Below are 27,252 nucleotides of genomic sequence, written 5' to 3' on the forward strand. Positions count from 1 at the left end.
GTATCACCAGTTCACAGAATCCAGACCCCAGATGCACCCCAGCAAATACCCCGCCTGGCCTGTCTGCCAGTGCCTACCCCACTCACCAAGGACACTTGGGACTCCTAACCACCACCAGTGTTTCCTGTTATTTCTGGAGAAAGTATGAGTACATGAGAGAAAGGACGACCACATTCATCATCACATCTCAGGGGAGAGCTGCTGTCTAGATGATTACTATAGACTGTATTACTGGTTTTTGGTGTTTTGTTTTTGAGACAGAGTCTTCTCTGTCACCCAGGCTGGAGTGCAGTGGTGCGATCTCAGCTCACTGCAACCTCTGCCTCCCAGGTTCAAGCGATTCTCCTGTCTCAGCCTCCCAAATAGCTGGGATTGTAGGTGCCCAGCACCATGCCCGGCTAATTTTTGTATTTTTAGTAGAGACGGGATTTCACCATGTTGGCCAGGCTGGTCTCAAACTCCTGACCTCAGGCTTACTATAGACTGTGTTACTGTTATTATTAAAGGCACCAAAGTGCCTGGATTATAGAAAGGAGCCAAGGGACTCATATTTGCCCAAAGCCGTGTCCCCATAAAGTCCCCAGCCAACACCTCCCTGCTCTGTATGGCATCTCTTCTAGCCTTTGAGGGGTGCTGGTAAAATAAGTTGTTCATCTAACCTATAGACAGTATTTCTGTAGTTAGTGCAATCCACAGACAGCATTTCTTTAGTAAGCCCTTTTTAGTAAGCTCGCAGTTTATTTTTCTCTAAGGTCAATTAAGATCTTGAACTGTTGGCAGGGTGCAGTGGCTCAGGCCTGTAATTCCAGCACTGTGGAAGACTGAGGTGAGAAGACTGCTTGAGGCCAGGGGTTCCAGACCAGCCTGGGCAACATGGTGAGATGCCGTCTACACAATAAAAATTTTTAAATGAGCCAGGTGTGGTGGCGAATGCCTGTAGCCCCTGCTACTCAGTAGGCATAGGCAGGAGGATTGCTTGAGCCAAGAGGTTGAGGCTGCAGTAAGCTGGGATCATGCCACTGCACTCCAGCCTGGACAACAGAATGAGGCCCTATAAAATAAACAAAAACAAAAAACCCTTCAACTGTCTACGCAAGCCAGGATGGCAGGCTGACACCCACAAAGAACTTGTTGAGATTCTAGTACATTTGTGCAATGGTCAACAAATCTTACATAATTTCTCTTCTTTTATATTTTAAGAAGGATAACATACAATTCACACTCAGATCTGCCCTGATCAATGAACAATAATTGGAAAACAACCATAAGATTGTGGCAGTGCATGTAAACACTGCGCATTGTTTTAAAAAATAATTTGGCCTCTAAAATATTCTATTTAGCCACCTTTAATCATACTTACCAGCATATTTGCTCTTCTTACTCACATCCATCTCCTTTTACTGCTTCCCTGAACTCGAAAAAATACCTCCCTTCACGGGCAGGATTGAGGATTGGATTTCGTCTGGGAGACCTCAGAACGGAGTTGTTCTCCATGTAGCACTCGACTCATTCTAGCCGTGATATCCCTACCCCAGCGGCAGCTGCAACCTGCTGTGTCCCACATGCAGCTAAAGCCATCCTCATCTTCCCTGGACCATAGTCATCTAAAAAGCTATGTAAGTCCATCTTAGGGGGCTGCACACTAATAATACTCCTGCCATGGTGCTCTGGTTCTAATACTTGGAGCTCCGTTTTACTCTCCTACCCCCATTTCCAGGACTTGAGGCTCTGTTTCCTGAGCCCCAGCTCAGTGGCTGGGACTGCCCCCTCACCACAGACCTGCCTAGTGCCACCGGCTTTCCGGCCTTGCCTTCTTGAATATTCCTCACTGTGTATTACACTGCTAATATTCTCCTGGCTCATGGGAGTCCTTTCCTGGGTCACCTACATCATCTAAATTCGCACTGCCCACACCTGGGCACCATGTGCTTTGATTGCCACCGAAGGAGCAGCTACTCCTTGGATGCATGCTAGCCTGCTACACCAGTGCTTTTTTGGTAGCAGCTGGAACTGGGTTTGTCTCTTTGGTACCTGTTCCTGGCCTTCTCGTTTGACTTTACAAGTAACTTACCATGCCCTGTTCATTCCAGAGGTGTGTCCCTGTTACTAATGGTATTTCTTTGGCCTGGAATGCCTTCTCATCGCTCCTACACTCCTCCATCCCTCAAGCGCAGCTCAAAATTTACTTCTTCTGTGAGTATTTCTTGCTCATTTCAGTGTTCACAACTTTCAGTAGGAATTAAACAAATATTTGTTGAACAGATAGAGGTACAGTATGGGATAGACAAAGGGCAGCCAGGATACAGTGAAGGCAAAAGGAGGGGCCAGGTGCTATGGCTCACGGCTGTAATCCCAGCACTTTGGGAGGCCGAGGTGGGCGGATCATCTGAGGTCAGGAGTTCAAGACCAGCCTGGCTAACACGGTGAAACCCTGTCTCTACTAAAAATACAAAAAATTAGCCAGATGTGGTGGCAGCCACCTGTAATTCCAGCTACTCGGGAGGCTGAGGCAGGAGAATCACTTGAACCTGGGAGACGGAAGTTGCAGTGAGCCGAGATTGTGCCACTGCACTCCGGTCTGGGCAACAGAGAGAGACTCCATCTCAAAAAAAAAAAAAAAAAAAAAAAAAAAAAAAAAGACAAAAAAGCTAAGCAGGTGGGTAAGTGCTATCTGGAGTAGATGACAGGAGGTCTGGGTGGATGGACAGGGCAAAGTAGGACTGGAGTATTGAGGGCACCCAGTATCTCAAGTAGAGGATTGGAGCGACCATAAAATCAAGAGAACTAATTACTGGAAAGAAGGGCACAAGGTTCTGACCATTTACTCAGAGCCTTAGCAAGAAATCGGGCACACAAACCAAGACATCAGGTCGAAAAGAGACCAACTCATCTACATTAACTCTGAACCTCATGAGTTCTTGGGCGAGGGCTTCTTACACTATGTTATGAGAATGAGGCAGTATTTGTCCTAAGAACTTAGAAAGTATATATTTGAAATATTGAGCTTGGTTTTGCTCCTACAGTGCTATAAACCAGCATTCCCACATTTTACTCCTAAAATTACATGGGTCATCTTAAGAAGCTACTGTTAAATGATTAATTAATCAATTAATTTATCCTAAATTAATTGAGTTCCATGATTGAAAGATGTTTGAGAAATCTCACATGCTTAACAAATGGTTGGTGTTTGGGTGGACAGCCTGACTGATTCTGATGGTATCTAGTGGTTAAACAAGATGGCACGTAAGGTGCCTCTCAAAGATGAGGGTCCTTAGAGTCTGTAATTGAATGGTTTCTAGAATCTGGAATTTGGTTCCCATTCATGTCTTATGAGTTTTCAATGTCAGATATCAATTTGTGACCCAAAATGCTAGAAAAACTTAGAAGTTTTATTACTTTGCTTGATTTTCAACGTCACATGGTTCTTACTCTGTTTATGAGAGTGTAAATTTATACAACCTCTCAGGAAAGCAATTTGGCAGGATCCAATAAAGCTGAAAATTCCCATAACCTATTGCTATGGACTGAATTGTGCCCCCGCCACACACTCTCTCACACACTCAGACACACACACACACTCACACACTCACACACAGACACACACTCAGACACACAGACTCACACACACACTCTGTCTCGCTCTCTCACACACACACTCTCTCTCTTACACACACTCTCTTTCTCTCTCTCTCTCTCACACTCACACACACACACACACACACACACACACACACAGAGTCATGTGTTAAGGCCCTAAGCTCCTACGTGACTGTATTTGGAAGGAGGTAATTAAGATTAAATGAACTCATAAGGGTGGGACTCTAATCTGATAGACTGTGACCTTATAAGAAAAAAAGACCAAGTGCTGGGCTCACAAGTGTGATTCTAGCACTTTCGGAGGCCAAGGCAGGAGGATTCCTTGAGCCTAGGAGTTCCAGACGACCCTGGGCAACACATCTCTACACCCATCTCTACAGAAAATGTAAAAATTAGCTGGGTGTGGTGGTGCATGCCTATGGTGCTAACTACTTAGGAGGCTGAGGTGGGAGGATCCTTTGAGCCCAGGAGGTCAAGGCTGCAGTGAGTAATGATCGCACCACCACACTCCAGCCTGGGTGACAGAGTGACACCCTGTCTCAAAAGTAAATACATAAGTGGAAAAGATCTCTCTCTCTCTCTCTCTCTCTCTCTCTCTCTCTCTCTCTCTCTGTATTTCTCTCTTTCCCCCTGCCGTGTGAGGACACAGCCAGAAGGCAGCAGTCTACAAGCCAGGTGGAGGACCTCCATCAGCCATGCTGACACTCTTGTCTCAGAATTCCAGCCTCTAGAATAGTGAGAAAATAAATTTCTGTTGTTTAAGCTGTTGTAGCTGTCTATGATATTTTTAAATGGCAGCCCCAGACATTTAAGACACTTATAATCTAAGAAATCAGAAGTTCAACTTTAGCCAGGCACGGTGGCTCATGCCTGTAATCCCAAGACTTTGGGATGTTGAGGAGGGCAGATCACAAGGTCAGGAGTTCAAGACAGCCTGGCCAACATGGTGAAATCCTGTCTCTACCAAAAATACAAAAATTAGCTGGGCATGGTAGTGCATGCCTGTAATCCCAGCTACTCATGAGGCTGAGACAGAAGAATTGCTTGAACCAGGGAGTCAGAGGTTGCAGTGAGCCGAGATCGGGTCACTGCACTCCAACCTGGAGACAGAGCGAATCTCTGTCTCAAAAAAAAAGAAAAAAAAAAAAAAAAAAAAAACTTCAACTTCTAGGTATTCAAACAAAAGAAACTCTGAACATAAGTCTAAGGAGCCATGTACAACAAAAGTTGAAACTCACCTAAATATTCATAAATAGGAGAATAAAGATATAAATTGTCCTGCATTGATACAGTGAATACTATAAAACAGTTAAAAACAAATGACTCATCTACTAATCTGCAGTTGCCAGTGTCTCAAAATTTTAATATGGGGTGGAAAAGGCCAAGTTGCATGTTGATGTGTCAAATATGATAGCATTTGTATAAACTTTCAAACACAAAGCATTTTAATTTTGTAAATATGCATGTGAAGCAAAAATGTGATGGAAAGAATATTCACCACCTCCAAAATAGTGATTGACTCTGGATGGGAGGGAAAGAAGAAGAGTGGGGGTATGAAAAGGACCCTCAATTGTATTTTGCTTGCTAACTGTAAGTGGATTAGTCCATCTCCATTTTTCCTGTCAGTGCAGTCTGTATTTTGCCCCAACCACAACACCAAAGCATATCTTGCCAAGACACCAACAACTTCCATAGTGACACTACACTGTCCATATTTTACTAGACCTCAGGAGGATTAACCCTTCCTTTCTTCTAGATATTATCCCCTTACTTAGCTTCTGAAGACACTTGGCTCCTTTTTAGGGTTCTGCGTTACCTCCTTCTAGGTCAATAGCAGAATGAATGCCCGGTGATTATTCCCAGGCATCTTACACTCTGGCATCTCTCTCCTGGTATTATCATCTCATCTACATGTTAATAACTCCCAAATTCAAATCTCTAGCACCGATTCCTTTCCTTGAGCTCTTGGCTCATATCTAAATGTCAACTTGACATTTGGACTTGGGTGTCTACTAATTACTGCAAGCATAATATGTTCTGAACTGAACTTCATGATCCCTTCCCATCCCTAAACATACTTATGTCCCAGTCTTCATTATAAGTGGTTCTACATTCATTCCATTTCTCAAGTCCACATTCTAAGAGTCATGGCTAATTCCTCTCTTTAACTCCTTCTGCATCAATTATCACCAAGTCCTGTTGGCACTACCCTGACATTCCCCCATCTCCACAATTTATTGCCTGGATTGATGTATTTGCTAATCCTCCATTGGCTATCTCTGCTTTCACTCTCTCTTGCCATTTTCCACAAGTAGCTTAAGGGATCTTTTTTCTTTATATCTGTTTCTTGTATCTAAAGGTTTCATAATAATATGTTGTATGTCAAAATAACAACCAAAAAAAATCCCAGTGTATACCCATATACCCACAATGCAACTTAATTAAAACAACATTGCAAACATTGGTGAAAGAGCTGAATATGTCTCCCTAATTAGGTCCCCTTTCTTCCCCTTGAAAGGTAAGCATTAATCTGTATTTTGGTTTGTAATTTTCATGCATTTCTATACATTTTTATCCTTGTTCTTAATTTTTTTTTTGTTTTTTATTTTTTTTTTTTTTTTTATATTTTTTTTCCTTTTTTTTTTTTTTTTTTTTTTTTTTTTTTTTTTTTTTTTTTTTTTTTTGAGACAGAGTCTCGCCCTGTCGCCTGGGCTGGAGTGCAGTGGCCGGATCTCAGCTCACTGCAAGCTCCACCTCCCGGGTTCACACCATTCTCCTGCCTCAGCCTCCGGAGTAGCTGGGACTACAGGCGCCCGCCACCTCGCCTGGCTAGTTTTCTGTATTTTTTTTTAGTAGAGACAGGGTTTCACCGTGTTAGCCAGGATGGTCTCCATCTCCTGACCTCGTGATCCGCCCATCTCGGCCTCCCAAAGTGCTGGGATTACAGGCTTGAGCCACTGCGCCCGGCCCTTGTTCTTGATTTCTAAGCAATACATACAATGCTTGTGCCTTTTAAACTATATTTATGGGTATCATACTAAGTGTTTTTTCTACAACTTTCTTTCATTCCACAGTATGCTTGTGAAATTGATCTACTTTGATACCTCTGACTCTTATTCATCAATTTCTCAGTGCTGTATAGTATCCTAAATATAGAAAATAATTTCTTTTCACATTGATACTTTGTTTCTTTTTTGTTATTACAATGTTATTATGAACACATTTGAGGCGTTTCCTTGCATAGACGTACAGAACTTTATTTAAGATATGTATTCAGTGGTAGGATTTCCGAGTTGAAAAGAATAAGCATCTTCAACTTTTCCTAGTATTGCATACCACTCTCCACAATATCGTTTACCACTCTAACCCCCACCAGCAGTATGTAAGTACCGATTCCTCCACATCTTTTCCAGCACATTATATGGTAGGTCTATTGACTTTTACCAATCTGATGGGAATGAAAGAGTATCTTTTGGCTTTTAAAATCTGCATGTCCCTGAACACAAGTCCCCTTGAGCATCTTTTTCATGTGAGTTGACTTCCATTTCCCTATTGATATATTCAACCCACTTTTCTATTGAATTTTTTCCTTCTTCTTGATTTGTAGGAATTTTTAAATATATTCTGAATACTAACCATTGGTTGGTTTTATGATTGCTTGTCTCTTCCCTTTTCAAATCTTATTTTTTGGTAGAAGTTTTATTTTAACAATAAAAGTATGATTTATGAATCTTCTCCTTTGCAGTTTGCTTTCTATGTCTTGTTTAAGAAATCCTGCCCTACTCTGACCTTCCAGCAATGTAAATCAGACAACATCCGTGTTCTGCTTAAAATCCTCCAATGACTACCTTTGCCTGAAAATAAAATCCAATTTCCTTCCTTGCCTGCGTCTCTGACCTTACGGTGACACTGCCTCCCTCGCTTGCTATGTGCCCACCTTCTCTTCATTCTTCAAACACACAGAGCTCATTCCCAGTGCTCAGGGTCTCCCTGTTCCCTGCTGCCTCGATTAATCTCTGCTGATTAGGCACATGGATGGTGTCTTCTTGTCACTTTGGTCTCAGCTCGAAGATTACCTCAGAGCAACCTCCTTTGACCTAAGGATCCCAAGCTCCTCCCTCCATCATTTTCAAGAACGTCACCCCCCCTTTCTATTCTCTGTGGCACTGTGACTGTGTGGGATCCTCGTGTGTGTTCATCTGTTCTCACTCTATCATCGCTACTGATGTGTAAGCGTCTTCGAAGCAAGGACCCTCACCTTCCTGCTGCCTCTGTACCTTCAGCTGTGGAGCACTCATTAAAACACAAAAAAGCACATAATCACTAGCTGTTGAATGAATAAATAGAGAACATATTTGGGGACCTCGTCCCAAGATGATGAGAAGGCAGCTGGCTGCAAAAGTCTGTAAAGATCACAGAGGTGAGATACTGAGCAAGAGACCCAAGACCTGTGTCATTCTTGTTTCTAAAGAGAATACCGGAATAAAATGGAACCAAAACAATCAAAAATATAATAGATTTGTAAAGAAAAAGTGTTTCTGAAGAAAAGCTGAGTCTTCCCTCAACCTAATCTATTCTTAACACTGCTGTCAGAATATTCCTTTCACAGCACAGGTCAGATCGGGTTTCTCGTCTGCTCAAAACCTTGCAGTGGCTCCCAGGTCACTCAGAAAGAAAGCTGAAGTCTCCATCATGGTCACAGGGCTCTACTGGACCCAGCCCCCTGCACTCTCTGACCTCCCCTTGCTCTCTCCTCCCGTCTCACTCTGCAGTTCACCTTCTTACTGCTTCCCTCAGCTGTGGCTCCCTCTACATAAACCTCCCATCTTCAGGATGTGCACTTGGCTTCTACCCTCACCTCCTTCAACTCAGGCTCAAATGTCCCTTTCCAAGACAGAGCTACCCAAAACCACCCTACTGAAAATTGCATCCCACCTCTATCCAGCAGGTCCCTACCCCTTTCCAAACACTATGTAATTTATTCTTTGTTTTGTTGACAGAGTCTCTCTCTGTTGCCCAGCCTGGAGTGCAGTGGCACAATCTCAGCTCACTGAAACCTCCACCTCCCAGGTTCGAGCGATTCTCCTGCCCTACCCTCCTGAGTAGCTGGGACTACAGGCGCACGCCACCACGCCAGGCTACATTTTTGTATTTTTAGTAGACACAGGGTTTCACCATGTTGGCCAGGCTAGTCTCGAACTCCTAACCTCAAGTGATCCACCCACCTCAGCTTCCCAAAGTGCTGGGATTACAGGCGTGAGCGAGTGTGCCTGGCCTGTAATTTACTCTTTATGTTGTGTTTCCTGATCGTCTCTTTCTATGAAAATAAAATCTGTGCTTTGGGAAAAAGTGACTCAGAGTCAACACCAAGACACATTTGGGTGAATTTACGGAACCTCCATTTCAAAGGAATCAGGCAGAGGAAGAGGACACCTCATGGCGACGGGGGAGGGTGGAACCAGGCTAGCATTGATTTTCCCTTGACTGTTTGTGCCAGAACACAGTGGGGCAATGCCTGCAGTATTCTGAAGGAGAAAGCGCATGACACACAACTCCATAAGAGGCCAAGTTGTCCTCCATGTGTACATGTCTTTCATGTATAAAGGCAACAGATATTCTCAGCCATGCAAGAACCCAAGGAAATTAGAACTGTCCAACTATCACTTTCTGAATTAGTTTGCTGGGAATTGCATGGAGTAAGGTGAGGCCGCAGTGTTTGCTGGGTGCTATTTCTGTTCCCTGGGAGTGGTCATGACACAATTTCAGCTTGCAATATTGCATGGAGTCCTGTTGCTAATATGCTAGTATCAATCTCCCAAAGGCTTCATGAGTTTTTTTATTTTTATTTTATTTTATTTTATTTGTGTGGCTGGAATCTCCTCCCTCTGTTACCCAGACTGGAGTGCAGTGGCATGATCTCAGCTCACTGCAAACTCTGCCTCCCCGGTTCAAGCGATTCTCCTGCCTCAGCCTCCTGAGTAACTGGGACTACAGGCGTTGCCACCATGCCCGGCTAATTTTTGTACTTTTAGTAGAGATGGGGTTTCACCATGTTGGCCAGGCTGGTCTCGAACTCCTGACCTCAGGTGATCCACTGGCCTCAGCCTCCCAAAGTGCTGGGATTACTATTGCAGTTTCTTTACATTTGTTCCTACTGACTCTCCTCTGTCATCTATTTTGACCTTTCCTTTTTGACCTTGGCTTGTATTTGTCAGAGGGGAGGTAAAAATGGTCCTATCAATATCCACGTTAGCTTCCGCCAGGGCCTAAGGAACCATCATGTAACTTTTCCTTACCTATCCTCTTCCTCATTCTCATGGGCTAAAATATGAGCCTTTTGCTTCTGACCTTTGAAGGCTGAATATGCCACATTAATGTGGTGTGCAAATGTGTGCCAAGCATCCACGAGTAAAGTATATTTAATATTCAAGGGATATTTAATACATCTTTTTACTTATCCCACAGGCTTGCTGTTAGAAGAAAGCAATAACTTATTTCACCTGACTCTGATGACTGGCTTCATTTAATTTTTAAGGAATTATTTATTTACATAATTTCTGTTGCTACTTGATAAAGAAACACTGCATTTTTAGAGAAGTGACTGGAGGCTCAGAAAACAAAACAATAAAGTGAGGAGAAAAATAGCAGAAGTGAAATAGAAGTAATTAGACTTGAATCTGACATCACTTGCTATAGCTAATGCAATATATTAGTGCAAAAGAGAGTAATTGTTTTCCATTTACCCTAGTATTATGATCATTATGAAAAATTGCAATCATATTTAGGGAAGTTCTTGGTGTAAGCCAGTGTATAGAAGCTTTTTACTTGAACTGCATTACACTGACCCATTTTGAGCAAGTGATTTTTTCTGTACACACACAAAATAAAATTTTCAAAAAAATAATAAAATGTTACCAGCATCGTTCTTTTTATATCAGATTTACATATGTTCAAATAACGAATGCAATATCTGCTACTGTTCCAAAATATTCCATTATTTCTGTATCACCAAAGTGTATCCTTTTGGGGGTTACAATTTCAGCAGTTACTGGAACATGCGGGAACATCTTGTCTTATTGCCCTGTAAAAACATTTTGCTGTTGAGTAAGACACCGTGGAATCTGGTTTATATTTACTTTCCTTAACCAGACCTGTGTTGTGAAATGAGGTTTGCTTCTTATTATTGTATTCTTTTTAAAAAACTTTTTTTCTACTTTAAACTTACAAATTGCAATCTAAGCAGTATGACTAAAATGAGTTCATGACATTGTTACCCATCGGTAATGTGGGTCCGCAGCTGGGGGCCCTCTATACCTCATGCCTGAGAACAGCGAAAGGAGACAAACACACCACTGAGCCTGAACTTGTCACCAGAGCCGCCACTGTAAACCCCGGCCTGAGCTGCACATCACCTGTCCCCAGGTGTGGCCATTAAGATGAGTACAGAGGCCTCTGACTGCTGTCGGTGACCCCGTGACTGCTGTAGGCTTTGGGCCAGTTCGGGCATCTCACTCACATGCCCAGCCTTTGTCCTGCTCCATCATCTCTGACCAAGGCCATTACCAATTCATGCTCTCAGAACCACCATCCAAACAGATGCAATGTCTGGCTCTTCCCCTCTACACCAGGCCTGGCCAAGAGAAGCCCCCAGCAGCACAGGAGGCTCAGAGTCAGAGCAGGGGCACACTGAATTGACTACTTCATGGTGCTCAAGAGCCTCCTGTTTGATACAGTAGCCACTAGCCACATGTGGATTTTCAAAAATCTGTTTTTGTTTGTTTTTTGAGACGGAGTCTCGCTCTGTTGCCCAGGCTGGAGTGCAGGGGGGTGACTTCGGCTCACTGCAAGCTCCACCTCCTGGGATCAAGCGATTCTCCTGCCTCAACCTCGTGAATAGCTGGGATTACAGGTGCCCGTCACTGCACCTGGCTAATTTTTGTATTTGTAGTAGAGATGGGGTTTTGCCATGTTGGCCAGGCTGGTCTCAAACTCCTGACCTTAGGTGATCCGCCCTCCTCAGACTCCCAAAGTGCTAGGATTACAGGCAAGAGCCACTGTGCCTGGCCTTAAATTTCAATTAATTAAGTGCAAAGAAAATTAAGCTCCGTTTCTCAGCCTCGAAAGTTCACATGCTGAACACTCACATGTGTCTAGTAGCTATGGAAGTGGCCAGCACAGTGTGGAAGGTTCCCGTCACTGCAGAAAGTTCCTGTGGACGGCACTGCCCTGGAAGGGATCACACATCCTGCAGCTGACGATTGTTAGGCCAGGAATTCTGCTAGCGCGGTCTGAATGGAAAAGAGCCCTGTCTTTTTCTGACTCTGTCACCTGTTGCAGATTGGTGTAAGTCAGCTCTTCTCTTTAGGGCTTTATGTCTCTTCCTGGGAGGGCTTCCTGGAATTAGATTTCACTCCATGGTGGAAGGAGGGCAGGACTCACATGGTCATGGGTCCTAGGTTACTTGCCTATGCTTTGACCTTTCATAGAATGGCTTTTATTGAATTGTGGTTTTGCACTGTCTTGTACTTATGAGAGGACAGTCATAGAAAATTCAGTATTGCAAATTTAGTGTAGGGATCTTTTGAACTTTAGAAAAATTATATTACATAGTTTGTTTCTTTTTGATAAGACCCAAGGGGAGAAATTTTTCTCAGATCCTGGGGCCAGGACAAAATGTCCTCCTCATAAGCAACGCATGGGTATTTAGGTTTGAAAACAATGTCAATATTGTAACTAATTTCGTTTTCCTCTTTGTTTCCACTATGAGGAGGCTCAGAGCAATAACATTAGAAGCAGTTGGGCTGAATCTGGTGGTTTTCATTTTTCTTTCTTGGTTGTATCTCTAATAAAATCTTTTGAAAGCCACCACAATATTTTGGGAGAAAGTTGGAATTGGAATAAATTACTTTATCAATAGAAGGAAATATATTTGCAGAACCTTCAAAAGCATATATCATGAAAATGCATAGTCTAAAATCTAGGCTAAGAAAATCCATCTGTTGAGAAGATGTTCTCACAGAGGTGCGTTCTCAAGAGACTTGACCCTCCATTGAGAAATCTGGTAAACAGGTATTTCTGGAGCACAACAAAAGACTAAAAGAACTTAATGTGCCTGAAGTTATAAACACAAATGCAAATGTTCTAAGGACTAAAAAAATTTTTTTTTAATTTATCACTTTGTTTTTAAGCAGAGGGTTTGTGTTGCTGTTGTTAAAAAAACATTGAAAGTTTCTAAAACTGTCACATTAACAGAGTTCTCACCATTCCCACACGAAGCATGGTCTCTATCATTGAAAACAATCTCTTGACCGAGGAGGAAATTAGTAAAAGTGAAAGCATCTCACTCCTCAAACACTTCCATCCTTCTTAAAATTTCCTTTAGCATTGTCAAAGTGTAGTTTGCTTTGTTAAAGGGTACTTTAAATTTTTAAAAAATTTCTTAGAAAACTATACATAAGGCAACTTCCCACTCAGAATTACATTGTCATGGCATCATACTTAACAAAGAAAGAAAAATAAGTGTTTTGGAATTAAAATTTGAAGATTCTGACTAGAGTAGATCCAGATATAGTACAGGAGAGTTGTCTGGAAAGTACTGAATTGTTGCTTAGTTGAAGCAACAGAAAACAGTGCAGAGCATTCTTTTCATTAAATATCTTAGTCTCTTTCATATTTGTACCACAAATGCATGATCGTCAATATAATTATGTCTTCTCAATCATTTGGTCAAATAAAGGGCAAGATACGAGAAAATTATTTAAATAATAATAAATTATGGTCTTTGAGAATTTAATGCATGCTCTGCATGCTGGCCAGTGTTCCAGATGGACTCTCTTATTAATGATTTAACAAACTATGGGGTAGGTACTGCTCCTAATTTCATTATATAAAAGAGGGAACTTGGGGGCTAATTTTTCCAAGGTTCACAGGCCCTCAGTGATAGATGGGACTGTAATCCAAGACTGAGTGCTTGACCACAGCTCTGTAAACCCTGAAAAGAGGATAAATGTCCTGACTGCAAGTCAGTGGTAGAGCTGAGGAAAAAAAAAAAGGAAGAGGGACCCAGATCTCACCAACCCCACACTGGAAGAGCTCTCCTGAGCTCTATCTCCACTGCTTAGAATCAATGGGAGCCAGCCATGCCATTAGAATGAACAGGCACGCACAGAGACTGGATGCATGGCTCCCCAGATAACTGGGAGGAAACAATTCTGCCTTGGCTCTTATTATCTGATGTCAAACTGTTTCATTCTGCATCTCTGTGAAGAGAGAACAAATGTGTTTTCACTTTTACAAAATTAATTTGCCTATAGTGTATTTAAAGTAATAATCATTCTAATTATCCATCTATTCTGACACCAGATAGTTGTGACCCTGGGTAAGCTTGGCTCTCCTATCTCCCTACTCCCAATTCCATTAAATAAGGATGGATAAAGGGCTTTCTTATCAAAATGCCTTAGTATTTGATGATGAGTGTAACAGGCAAATGCTGAGCTGCCTTTGTATCTAGCCTGAAAGACCAGGCATTTTCCAGTGCAGCTTCTGTCCACATTTAAAGGCCTAATCCAAATATACTTTCTATTTGAAATAATTAAGAAATCATTTGGGCCAACATTTTAACATTCCAAAATAATTTAATACTATCAGTTGGCTGGGCATCTGTCTACACATTGTGGCCCACTTCATCTTCCAAATACCTAGGCTATCCCTAGAATGAACCTGCATTGACCCTATGCCCCTTTCCAGGTTGAGTAGAAGCGTTCAGGGAAGAGGGAGAGAGGGTCAACCCTACCCGTTACTTCAGTCTTTGGGAACTGGTTTGTCTCAGCTTGAAGGCCTGTGGCCAGTGGCCTGCCCAGCCCTGCATATCCACCCCAAGTGTATGGCTGAGAGGGCCCCTTGAGAAGGGGATGACAACTGAGCTCTCCCAGCCCCTGGGTGCTGCCAGCTGCCTCCTAATATAGGAAGCCTCTTACCAGCCTGCAGGATGGCTGGGTGAGCAACCCTGCAGGAGCAATAATTCAAGCATTTTTATGGTATATTTCAGCTCTCTTGGGATTCTCCCCCACTGCATCTAAACTTTGGCTTTTATAACTCATTCCATGTCAAAGTAAGGGACTTCCTGGATTTGGGTCTAAGATTGCAGTTGCTGTTTCTAAGTTTTATTAACCCAACATTGTCTGTTTTTGTAAAATAGCTTATTTAGATATATTTGATGAGCATTTGTTGCGCTCCCTTTACACCTGTTTGAGTGTTCTCTTCTGAAGATGAAGGAAAATACCATTCCTTAGCAATCTTTCTTCTTTCCCTTGCTCTGGTCCAAAGGGGAAATTAACTTGGCTCTAACTGTCCAGCTACTGGCCACCTCCCACCTTCAGCCTTACCTGAGGCCTGGGAACTTGGCAGGGGGTGCAGGTATGTAAGTCCTGATGTACATACGCAGAAGACAGACGCCCCAGATAAAACAGAGAGGATAAATTCACCATTCCTCCACCTTTTTTGTTCTATTCGGGCCCTCAAGGGATTGGATGGTGCCCATCTGCAATGGTTAGGGCATTCTTCTTTATTCAGCCCCCAGCTCAAATGCTAATCTCTTCTGGAAACACTCTCACAGACACACCCAGAAATAATGTTTACCACTATCTGGGCATCCTTTAGCCCAGTCAAGTTGACACATAAAATTAACATCACGGCTGATATGGGTTCTGAGTGGGCCTCCTCGGAGGGTTTGCTGTAGAAGGGCCCTCTGCAGATTTGAATGGCTCTTTCCAAGCAAACAGGCAGATCAAAAGTGAAATGATCAAAGAGAGTCTAACAAAGACATCGCGCCTGAGCGAGGTGAAGTGTGAATTGTGGAAGCTCTGTTTATGTTCCGATTCCTTGGGGAGTCGGGTACAAAGGCAAATTTTATTGCAGTAATGAAAAAAATCCACTGATTTACATGGTCCTGAAATGCATCAGCCAGATGAAAGAACACAAACAACACAAGAATTAACAGGATTCTCCTCCTGTCTCCTCCTTCCTCCTCCCTTCATGAATGTGGGTTTTGGGAGAAAGTATGACTTGTGGATGAGGCAGAAAGCAGGGACAAACTTCAGATGCTGCCTGGTTTCACTGCGTGGACTTGTCTCGCCAGCCATTCAGATGGGCAGAGTGACAGGAGGAAGGCTTCCTGCCAACTCCTAGCTGTCCTCATCCTGAGGTCCTATTTGACATGTTAAACAGTTACTCAGATAAAGGCATAAAGGGCATGGAGAGTATCAGTTCTCCCCTCGACCTCTCTCATCTGAACCTTCTTCTTGTGTTTGGAGAATTGCTTACATAATAAGCTCTGATGAGAAGCAGAGCTTACCTCCAAAAATTACCTGCTGAAAGTGTCAGACACTGGCCGGGCACGGTGGCTCACGCCTGTAATCACAACACTTTGGGAGGCCAAGGAGGGCAGATCATGAGGTCAGAAGATTGACACGTTGGTGAAACCCCGTCTCTACTAAAAATACAAAAATTTGCTGGGCATGGTGGTGCGTGCCTGTAATTCCAGCTACTTGGGAGGCTGAGGCATGAGAATCGCTTGAACCAGGGAGTTGGAGGTTGCAGTGAGCTGAGATCATGCCACTGCACTCCAGCCTGGCGACAGAGTGACACTCCATTTCAAAAAAAAAAAAAAAAGAAAGAAAGTGCCAGATATTTGGGTCCCAGGCCTCCGTGCAGCTGGAGTGTGGGTAGGTGACCCCAGCACAGCCACTCAGACTCACTGCCCTCCACCCACTTTGAACAGAGGATAGGAACTCAGACTAGTGACTGAGACAAATTCCTTCTGCTGGCAGAAGCTCTGGGTTTCCAGTTCAGCACTGGCACCCTGTAGCATCTGTGTCCACGGTCCAGGGCCAGACACTGAGCAGGCAGTGCTGTCCAGGCACCAGGAGCAGCAACGTCCTCCACCGCTGGGCTCTGTCGAGTGGTTTGTGATGCCATCCCTTCTGCTGCTCAAGCTACCTTCTCTCTGTTCCACCCAAAGGTCTGTGGCCTTCCCAGTTCACCAGTGAACCACTCAGTCTTCGCAATCAATTTCTTCTCTTGTTATAGCAGCCAGAGTTGGCTTTGTTGCTTCCGACTAAGAACTGTTGACTGGCAGCATGCTTTGCAAACTTTACCAAAGCCATGAGGCTGGAAGGAAAGCAATCTACTGGATGGCGTAACAGGCTACAAAAGACTATCAGGAGTTGGAACCTAAGAAGAGGATATCGAACAGATAAATGGGTGTGCCCAACGCCATGAGACCAGGCTTGAGCAATACTTCTCCAACCTGAGTTAGAAAATTCAGACATTTTTACAAAACAAAGGGACACTCTCAGCATTGATTTTAAATATTTTTTTTATCACATTGCTGCTCAAATAAAAGAAATGTAAAATTAAGTATAAGCGCCTTATGATCATGGCTCGTTTACAGTTATAAAACCAAAACAAATTTACAAATTAATTACCGGCAGAACTACAAAAGCAATAACATTCAAATTAACATCATTAATTTAATGTGAGAGATGATGATGTTTTGCTGAAACTGGATCATTGCTCGCCACATGACTCTGGCAGCGACTGCTAAGGCACGCGGGGTTTCTGAGAGGGGCTGGCCTATCTACACCCCCCAAGCTAGGAATCCACTGAGCCCTGTAAACTCTCCCATCCATCACATTTCAGCTTCCCCCTAATTTTCTTTTTGTTGTTTTTGTTGTTGTTCCTTTCATTCTTTCCTCCCTACTCCTCTTAATTTTTATCAGGGTTGTCTCCAGCTAGCTGGGCTTTTGTCTTGGTGCCCTGACTTGCATGCACCACATTTTCTTCTTTCTGCGCATCAGTCCTTCCTAACTGAGTCTTAACACGCTGGGATTTAAGTCATTGGCCCAGTTGAAGCCTGGGGTAACCTCTGGTCAAACCAACTAAGGCCAGGAGGCAAGATCAAGTGGTGCTCACATGATGGCTCCCACAGCACCTTGGCGTTAATGAAGATGCGGAGGGACAGTTCACAGCACAGTGATGCGGGACGGCCACCTCAGAGTAGTACAACATGGCTGAGTCCTGTGCGACGCAACTCCTCCACCCTGGTGCAAATGTCATGAAAGGTCTTAGTCATGCCCATCAGGGGACATACGTGAAGATGTCCATGGAGGCATTGTTTGTGGTGGCAAGGGGTGACCTGGTTTCCATCACTGGGAAAGTAATCCATGACGGATAGATGCCATGGCACACCATGCAGCAATTAGAACCCATGGCAGTTCACATAACAACACATAGTAGGAACTAGAGTGAGACTTAAAATCCTATTTCAAAAGTAAAGATACCTACAAAAAACTACACATTTTGCAAGAAGCCATGCAAATGTAAAGTGTATATCAAATTTAAATGTTTGCCTGTAATAGTGAGCAGGAAGGGTAATGAAATATGTTGATAAAAGAGACCAATATAAAAACAAACTCACTAACAAACAAGAGAAGAGCTTTATGTGAATGAATGATAATATGTGAGCTTTATGTGAATGAATGAATGAGTTTCTGTGAATGTTAATGTTTAATGAATGCTTAAGTAGACCCTCTATGCCCAAAGCAAAAGAGAGAAAGAGAAGAGGAGAAAGAAGGGGAGGGAGAGAGGAAGAAATGAAGTGTTGAATACTGCAGGTATCTGTCACACTTGCAAATTATAAAGTTTTTTTTAAATCTTACATGATAAGAAAAAGTATTTTGAAAGTTGCAATTAGAAAATCACACTTCAAAAGGCAATAGGAATATTAGCCGGGCATGGTGGCACGTGCCTGTAGTCCCAGCTACTCAGGAGACTGAGGTGGGAGAATTGCTTGAACCCAGAAAGTGGAGGTTGCAGTGAGCTGAGATTGTGCCACTGCACTCCAGTCTGGATGACAGAGCCATTACCCTGACTTTGACTTATCCAAATGCAAGTCTACCAAGCATGGTTGGAACGTAATGAATATGAAGCTATTCTCTAATGCATAATGAGTTTGCACACAGCTTTATCTTTTCAAGCCAGAATAAGCTGTGCTATTTCAGTTACATTTGAGTGAAATACCCTAGTCATGATTCACGAAAACATTTTATTAACTGATTATAGATCTTGTCGCTTCGGCAGGGAGACTAAGAAGTGCACTTCTGACCTAAAAATCCTTTGGCAGAGATTGAATGACATACCAAGTGTTACAGTTCCCCATTCAATTGCCAGTAGGAGATGCTAGGAAAATGACATTTCTTTCTAACCAGGCATCAGCCATATATTAACTAACATGATGATTTTCATAGTTATCTTGGAATATGTGAAAATCTTTTAAGACTTTGCAGATAAGTTTCAAAAATAGTTGCTTTGTGTACTTAACTCCAAGGCATAAAAATAAGCTTGTTATGGTTTGGCATTGAATTGAGCTTTCACCTTAAACTAAACGACAGTAAGAAGACATACAAAACAAATTATATGACATCTCTCGGCTGCAGGAAACATCATACAGCTTAAAATATATTTACTTTCCAGTCCATTCTAGGTAACTACCAATTTGTGTAAATATCTGAGTTCTTCATGATGTAAATATTTTGCTTGATAGCCATGTGCCCTCCCATTCCTCAGCTCCATTACAGACAGATGGAACCATGTGAATGGAATGGGAATCATGAGTGCCACTTGATGTGAATCTTGAGTGTCATATCTGATTTGAGGTTTTAAAACCTGAAGTCAGTGCTCCACCCTCCCACCATCCCCCCTGCAGTGACCACAGAGTGCCCATATGAGGTGCTACAGCACCTCTCAGTCTGGGTCTTTGAGAGACTATCAGATACAAGCTCCCTGCCTATCTGCACTGGGTAAGTGGCACAAATGAGAAAGAAACCTTTGTTCTATTTAAGCCACTGAGATCTGGGGGTTGTTTGGTTACTGCAGCATAACCTAGTCTATTCTGACTAATATTCATATTGAATGACTTGGTTAACAACCCAATTTATTACCACAGGGGAGGAACAAAACGAAACCAGATTAAAAGATAACTGGTGCCGGAAATAAAGCACATCCAAATTGGAAAGGAGGAAGTCAAATTTTCCCTGTTTGCTAATGGCATGATCTTATATATAGAAAACCCTATACGGATGCCACCAGAAAACAGTTAGAATTAATAAACAAATTCAGTAAAGTCGCAGGATACAAAATCAATATTGAAAAAAGTCAGGGCTGGGCGCGGTGGCTCAAGCCTGTAATCCCAGCACTTTGGGAGGCCGAGACGGGCGGATCACGAGGTCAGGAGATCGAGACCATACTGGCTAACACGGTGAAACCCCGTCTCTACTAAAAAAATACAAAAAACTAGCCGGGCGAGGTGGCGGCGCCTGTAGTCCCAGCTACTCGGAGGCTGAGGCAGGAGAATGGCGGGAACCCGGGAGGCGGAGCTTGCAGTGAGCTGAGATCCGGCCACTGCACTCCAGCCTGGGCGACAGAGCGAGACTCCGTCTCAAAAAAAAAAAAAAAAGAAAAGAAAAAAATCAGTACTGCTGCTATATGCCAACAGCCTACCAGAAAAAGTGATCTATAGATTCAATGCAATTCCTATTAGGATACCAATTACATTTCTCACAGAAATAGAAAAAGCAATCCCAAAATTTGTGAAGAATCCCCAAAGATCAAGATTTCTTTGGCTATTTGTGATCTTTTGTGACCTCAAATAGCCAAAGCAATCTTGAGCAAAAAGAATAAAGCTGGAGGCATCACACTACCTGACTTCAAAATATACTAGAAAGGAATAGTAACCAAAACAGCCTGGTATAGACACACAGACCAATGGAACAAAATAGAGAATCCAGAAATAAATTCATACACTCACAGCCAACTGATTTTCGACAAAGGCACCAAGAACTTACACATTAAGAAAAAGACATAATTAGCTGGGTGTGGTGGCAGGTGCCTGTAATCCCAGCTACTTGGGAAGCTGAGGCAGGAGAATTGCTTGAACCTGGGAGGTGTAGGTTGCAGTGAGCCAAGATTGCACCACCGCACTCTAACCTGGGCAACAGAGTGAGACTCCATCTCAAAAAAAAGAAAAAAAGAAAGAAAAAGAAAAAGTCTTTTCAATAAGTGCTGCTGGGGAAACTGGATATCCACATGCAGAACAATGAAACTAGACCTCATCTCTTACCATTTCAAAAATTAAAATGAATTAAAGACTTAAATGCAAGACCCAAAACTCAAAAACTACAAGAAGAAAACATAGAAGAGACATTTCATGAAACTGGTCCGAGCAAGGATTTTTTGGATAAGACCTCAAAACCAAAGGCAATAAAAACAAAATGGACAAATGGGATTACATCAAGCTAAAAAGCTTCTGCACAGCAAAGGAAAAAAAGGGCAAAGAGAAAACTAAAAGAATGGGAGAAAATATTTGCAAACTAGGCATCTGACCAAAGGTTAATATCCAGAGTATATAAAAAACTCAAACAACTCAATAGCAAAAAAGGAAAAATATATATAATTCGATTTAAAAATAAACAAAAGATCTGAATAAACATTTCTCAAAAGAAGACATGCAAATGGCCAGCAGACAGATTTTAAAAATGCCCAACATCACTAATCATCAGAGAATGCAGATCAAAATAACCACGAGACAGCATCTCACCCCATGCTGGTGAGGATATGGAGAAAGAGCAATTCATACTCTGTTGGTGGGAATATAAATTAATACAGTCATTATGGACAACAATTTATGGAGGTTCCTCGAAAAATTAAAGATAAAACTACCATATGATCCAATAATCCCACCCACTGCATAGGATTGAAATCCATATGTTGAAGAGATATTTGCATTCCATTATTTATTGCAGCACTATTTATAATAGCCAAGATATGGAGTCAACCTAAGTCAACAGATAAATGGATTTTTAAAATGTGGTGTATATACACAATGGAATACTATAAACAACATGGATGAACCTCGAGGACATTATGTTAAGTGAAATAAGCCAAGCACAGAAGGACAAATACCGCATGATCTCACTCATACATGGAATCTTAAAAGCTGATCTCATAGAAGTAAAGAGTAGACTAGCGGTTTGCAGAGGCTGGGGAGGAGGGGAGGATGGGGAGAGGTTGGTGAATGGGTACGAAGTTACAGTTAGATGGGAGGAATAAGTTCTTATGTTCTATTTCACAGTAGGGTGACTAGTTAACAATAATGTATTATATATTTCAAAGTAGCTGAAAGAAAAGATTTTAAATGCTCTCACTACAAAGAAATGAGAAGTCTTTGAGGTGATAGATATGCTAATTATCCTCATTTGATCATTGTACAATGTATACATTGGAAAAATCAAGCAACAATATTTGAAAATACAGAACAGTTCCTTCAGGCTGTGTCATCTAATTAGGTAAAAAGTGAGTGATGCAGAGAAGAAGGACTTCCATTTCAGAGGGCTATCAATGGGCTGCAGGGCTGTAGTAAGGACTAACAAAAGAAGGTGGACTTTGAGCTCAGCTTCATAATTTAGGCCCAATTTGGAGAGGCTATGGCAAGAATGTGAGTAAGGATCTGTAATGAAGAATGGGCCTGGAATCATCCAAAGACAGTGGAAAGAGAGGTTCATTTAAGAGAAAAATGGGAAACAAAGCTTGAAATATTTTAACACCATGACATGAAGTCTATTGAATATCAAATAAAGGAGTTTGTACTTATATTAAAGTCAATAGGGGATGGGTATGGTTTCTCACACCTGTAAGCCCAGCACTTTGGAAAGCCAAGGTGGGTGGATCACTTGAGCCTGGGAGTTCAAAACCAGCCTGAGGATCATGGCAAAACCCTGTATCTACAAAAAAAAGGAAAAAGAAAAAATTAGCTGGGTGTTTTGCCATGTACCTGCAATCCCAGCTACCTGGGAAGCTGAGGCGAGAGGATCACCTGAGCCTGGAGATCAAGGGTGCGGTGAGCTGTGATCATGCCACTGCATTCCAGCCTGGGCCACAGAATGAGACCCTGTCTTCAAAAAAAAAAGAGTCAATAGGGAATAACTGGGCTTTTCAAATATTAGATTTCACTATAGAGAGTGCAATCAGCTTTAGGTGAAAATGGTTTTAGGACTATTAACAACATCAGTGTTCAGGGTCCATTTGAGAGGTGGACTGAGTAGGAACCAGACACTGGAGATCCCTCTCCAGGTGGGAGGTTCACTAAGGTTGTTTGGTCATGAAAATGAAAGGAAGAGAGAGATATGAATGGCCTTATGAAGAATCTACAGATACTTGTTACTGAATAGATGCACAAAGCAAAGGGGGATAACTACTGAGTCCCTCACTCATTCCTTCATTCTTTCATTCAGCAAATACATCTTAAGCACCCATCACCTAGCAGACACTATTAGGCTCCTGGAACACAGCTGTCCCTGCTCTACTGGAACTTAAATGCTAGTGGAGGGGAGACAAACAATAAGCAAGTAAGACACCATAAATTACATCAGGTGAAGAAAAGAGAACTAGATAAGGGGATAAAGAGGAACAGAGGCTGGGTGAATAGGCATTACTATTTCAGTTATAGTGAGCAGAAGGCCACATTGGTAAGGTTACAGTCAAGCAAAATCTGAATAAAGTGAAGAAGCAAACCATGTGAACAGCTAGGGAAGACCATTTAGGAAGAAGAGCAGTAACTGCAAACACAAGAGGTAGGAGAGTGCCAGAAGTGTCCTTTCCAGCAAGGGATTCATTGAGGCTGGAGATGAATGAGCAAGGGTCGGCATACAGAGGATGAAGTGGTAGAGGTGCCCAGGGGACAAGCTGTATTGGTCCTCCTGCACCATGTAAATATGGGAACTTAATGCTGGTGAGGTGAGGAAGCTGTGGGTGCATTCCATGTCATTTAAAAATATTTATTCTAGCTCTTATGCGAGGCATAGTCTAGGGGAGAAAGAATGGAAGCTGAGAGACCAGAGAAGTTTGTTTCAGGAAGCCAAACAAGGCATGGTTTAGACTAGGATGCTAGCAGCAGAGATATGGCCATATTTGAAGTGTGTTTTGAAGGTCATGCTGGCAAAATTGACTAATACATTTTATTTTAGCTGTGAGGGGGAAGATGGGGATCCAAAAATGGTCGCAAGTTTTCTAAGCAACTTGAGAAAATGAGTTGTGGATAGCCCTGGAAGAAGCAGGTTTTGGGGAAAGTACACTAAGAGTTCCTTCTGGAACACGTAAAGTGGAAGATGCCTGTTAAACATCCAAGTGGAGATGCCAGGTAGGAAGTTGGATATAGCAGCTAGAGTTCAGGGAGATGGTATAGGTTGAAGATATAAATAGGGGAGTCATCAGCTGCTATGATCTCCCCAAAATTTATATGTTGGAACTTACTCTCCAATATGATACTATTGACAGGTAGGGCCTTTAGGAGGTGATTAAGTCATGAGGGCTCCACCTTCATGAATGGGATTAGTGCCCTTATAAAGGGGCCCAAGGGGGCCTGTTTGCCTTTTCCACTATATGAGGATTCGGTGAGAGGACACCATCTATGAGCCAGAATGAACCTTCACCAGGAGCAGCATCTGCTGGTGGCATGATCTTGGACTTCCCAGTCTCCAGAACTATGAGCAATACATTTCTATTATTTATAAGTTACTCAGTCTAAAGTATTTTGTTATAGCAATCTGGACGTATTCTGACACCCACCTATGGTATTTAAAGCCACAGAAGTGAACAAGACCACTCAGGGAATGAATCTATGAAGAAAAGGGTCTGATGTCAAATGGAGCCCCAGTGCAGTCTACCATTTAGACGTCAAGAAGATGAGGAGGAATGACAAGTAAAGAAACTTGAGAAGAAGTGGTGGGAGAAGACCCGAGAATGTGGTTTCCTGGAGGCCAAGTGAAGAATATGATTCAAACAGGATGGAGTGATCACTGTGTCATGTTTCCAAAAGGTCAAAAAAATGAGGACAGAGAACAGATCATTGGGCTTGGCACTGGGAGGACATTGGTGACCCTTATCAGAATGGTCCCAAAGGAGTAAGGAGACTAAAGCCTGTTGGGACCAGGTTGAAGGGAGAACTCTATCAAGGGGTTTTGCTGTAAAAGAAAGAAAAGGGTCATTTCCTGGAAAAGAAGTGGGCAGGGTTCAAGGTGCTTTTTGTAATGGGAGAAATTGTAGCATTCTTTTATGCTGATAAGAATGATCTAAGACAGGAGGAAAACCAACAGTGGAAGAGAGAATAATTACCATTACAGGAAAAGACTCCCTGAATAGGCAGGAGGAAGTAGAATCCAGAGAATCACTGGAGGGTGTGTTAAATCAATCAATTATGTCTTATAATTTGACAGATTATTTAGGTTTTGCTTCTTTTCATGTTTCAAGTTAACAATGGGGTCTCTGGATGTTAGCTATACCTTCTCCCTATTTTTAACTACCTTGGATTTACATCTAATGCTTCTTGTTGCAAATTATGGTGGAAAAAATTCATACTTTAAATACTTTAAAATGCCTGTTTGAGGGTAAGGGGTAGGGGTGATGTGGGAGAGTGGGAAGGCTAATACATTGCAGGGGTGTAAATGTGGTTTCGTTGGTTTTATAAGGCAATTGGACGGTTTATCTAGAGGTCTAATGGGATGGTTTTGCGGGCCCTAAATCATTGCTTTACACATACCACACCACCTTCAAAAGCCTTCCATAACTCTTACTGTGTAGTAAGGTTGTTTTAATCATGGACTTGATGTTGTAGTCCTCAGTTTATCTCTGGAATCCTCCTGTACAACCTTGGACATATTCCAATTTCCTCATTTGTAAAATGGGGATGGTAATGCCTACTTGTCATGTTTGTTGTAATGACGAAATAATACAATGTGCGTAAACTGTTAAGCTAATATCGGGCCAATAGGATGTGCTCAGTAAACTTTAGTGAATACTGTAACAGCTACTACTGACTTAGAGGACATTGTGTCAGCCTCTCCAGCATTTACCAAAATCCATATGGTTTTGGTGGTACTGATTCGACCTCTAACTCCTGGGATAAACCCTGAAAAAAAAATCTTCACTATTTGGTTCAAGTAAGAAAAGTCTCTTTTTTCATGATTAATAGAAGGGTCCCCCACTCCTTGGGGAGATATATTAATATAATTAATAGAAAGGCCCCACACTCCAGCAGAGATATATGTTGTCCTGCAAGCATCTGGAAGCTATATTGCAGCATGATTGGTGTCCACTCTAAGATGAAGCTGACATTTTGAAAGGCAGAGAAGAAATGGAAAGAAGCCAGCTCCATGATGAGTTTGAGTTACTAGTTTAAGCCAACATTTAAGTCAGTTATGTGAGTTAACTAATGGTCATAACATTTAAGCCAGCGTGAGTTGAGTTTTCTTTTACCTATTGTTGTAGTCCATTTTGTGCTGCTATAACAGAATACCTGAGGCTGGGTAATTTATAATCAACATACATTTATTGGTTCATAGTTCTGGAGGCTGGGAAGTACAACGTCAAGGTTCTGGCATCTTGTGTGGGGCAACTTGCTGTGTAACAGAAGGTGGAAGGGCAAGAGCACAAGAGACAAACCCACTCCGGCCATCCTTTTTAATAATGCCATTAATGTATTCATAAGGGCTGAGCCCTCAAAACCAAAACACCTTCCATTACGCCTCACCTCCCAACATTGTCACACTGGGGGTTAAGTTTCCAACACATAACTTCCAGGAAACACATTTAAAGCATAACACCCATGTGTTGGGGAAAAAAAAAAGAGCACAGACTTAAAGTTTAAGGTAAGATCCAGCTATTTACTAATAGCTAAATACTGGAGGGAAGGGGGAGCATTTGCCATTCAGAAGCAAGGAGACTATTTAACTCCATTTCTTTGACTGGCTGCTAGGTTCTTAGATCCACAAAATGGGAATGTGGGGAAGGGAGTAGTGATAAAGGCAATGGATTTTTAAAAATATTTTAACTTTTATTTTAGATTCAGGGGGTACATATGTAGCTTTGTTACATGGATATATTGTAGGATACTGAGGTTTGGGGTACAACTGATCCTGTCACTCAGGTACTAAACATAGTACCCAACAGTTTTTCAACACTTGCCTCCCTTCTTCCCTCCCGCCACTAGTAGTTTCCAGTGTCTATTGTTGCCATCTTTACATCCATGAGTAACCAATGTTTAGTTCCCACTTAAGAGTGAGAACAAGCAGGATTCGGTTTTCGGTTCCTGCATTAATTTGCTTAGAATAGTGGCCTCCAAGGCTGAGGCGGGCGGATCACGAGGTCAGGAGATTGAGACCATCCTGGCTAACATGGTGAAACCCTGTCTCTACTAAAAATACAAAAAATTTGGCCTGGCGTGGTGGCTCAAGCCTGTAATCCCAGCACTTTGGGAGGCCGAGACGGGCGGATCACGAAGTCAAGAGATGGAGACCATCCTGGCTAACCTGGTGAAACCCCGTCTCTACTAAAAAATACAAAAAACTAGCCGGTCGAGGTGCCCCTTCCTCAAGGCAACCAGTGTACATGGATAAATGGACAAATGGATAGATGAACAGACGGATGGATGGATGAGTACACACATATATAATTTCTTTGCTTACATTATTTTTCCAATAGAATTAAAGAACTATTCTCATCTCATGAAGAACAAGAAGGGAGAAAGAGGAGGAGGAGAAGAAGGAG

The 27,252-nt window shown here is 42.3% G+C and overlaps 1 protein-coding gene and 1 long non-coding RNA gene across 4 annotated transcripts in view; one reads left to right on the top strand and one right to left on the bottom strand.

Moving 5' to 3' along the window:
• Positions 1 to 27,252, bottom strand: part of LOC108523904 (uncharacterized) — a 130,493-nt gene that overhangs the window by 35,530 nt on the left and 67,711 nt on the right. The window lies entirely within an intron of this gene.
• On the top strand, positions 836 to 27,252 carry LOC108523905 (uncharacterized). Of its 2 annotated transcripts, none has more exons than XR_001883925.1 (3): positions 836 to 876; positions 2,091 to 2,193; positions 27,187 to 27,252. It is a non-coding gene; the product is annotated as an uncharacterized LOC108523905 (long non-coding RNA). The 2 variants fall into 2 exon arrangements; XR_001883926.1 differs by lacking the exon at positions 27,187 to 27,252 and adding an exon at positions 4,247 to 4,320.

This window comes from Rhinopithecus bieti, unplaced genomic scaffold (assembly GCF_001698545.2).
Source record: "Rhinopithecus bieti isolate Rb0 unplaced genomic scaffold, ASM169854v2 scaffold_73682, whole genome shotgun sequence".
Lineage (NCBI taxonomy): Eukaryota > Metazoa > Chordata > Mammalia > Primates > Cercopithecidae > Rhinopithecus > Rhinopithecus bieti.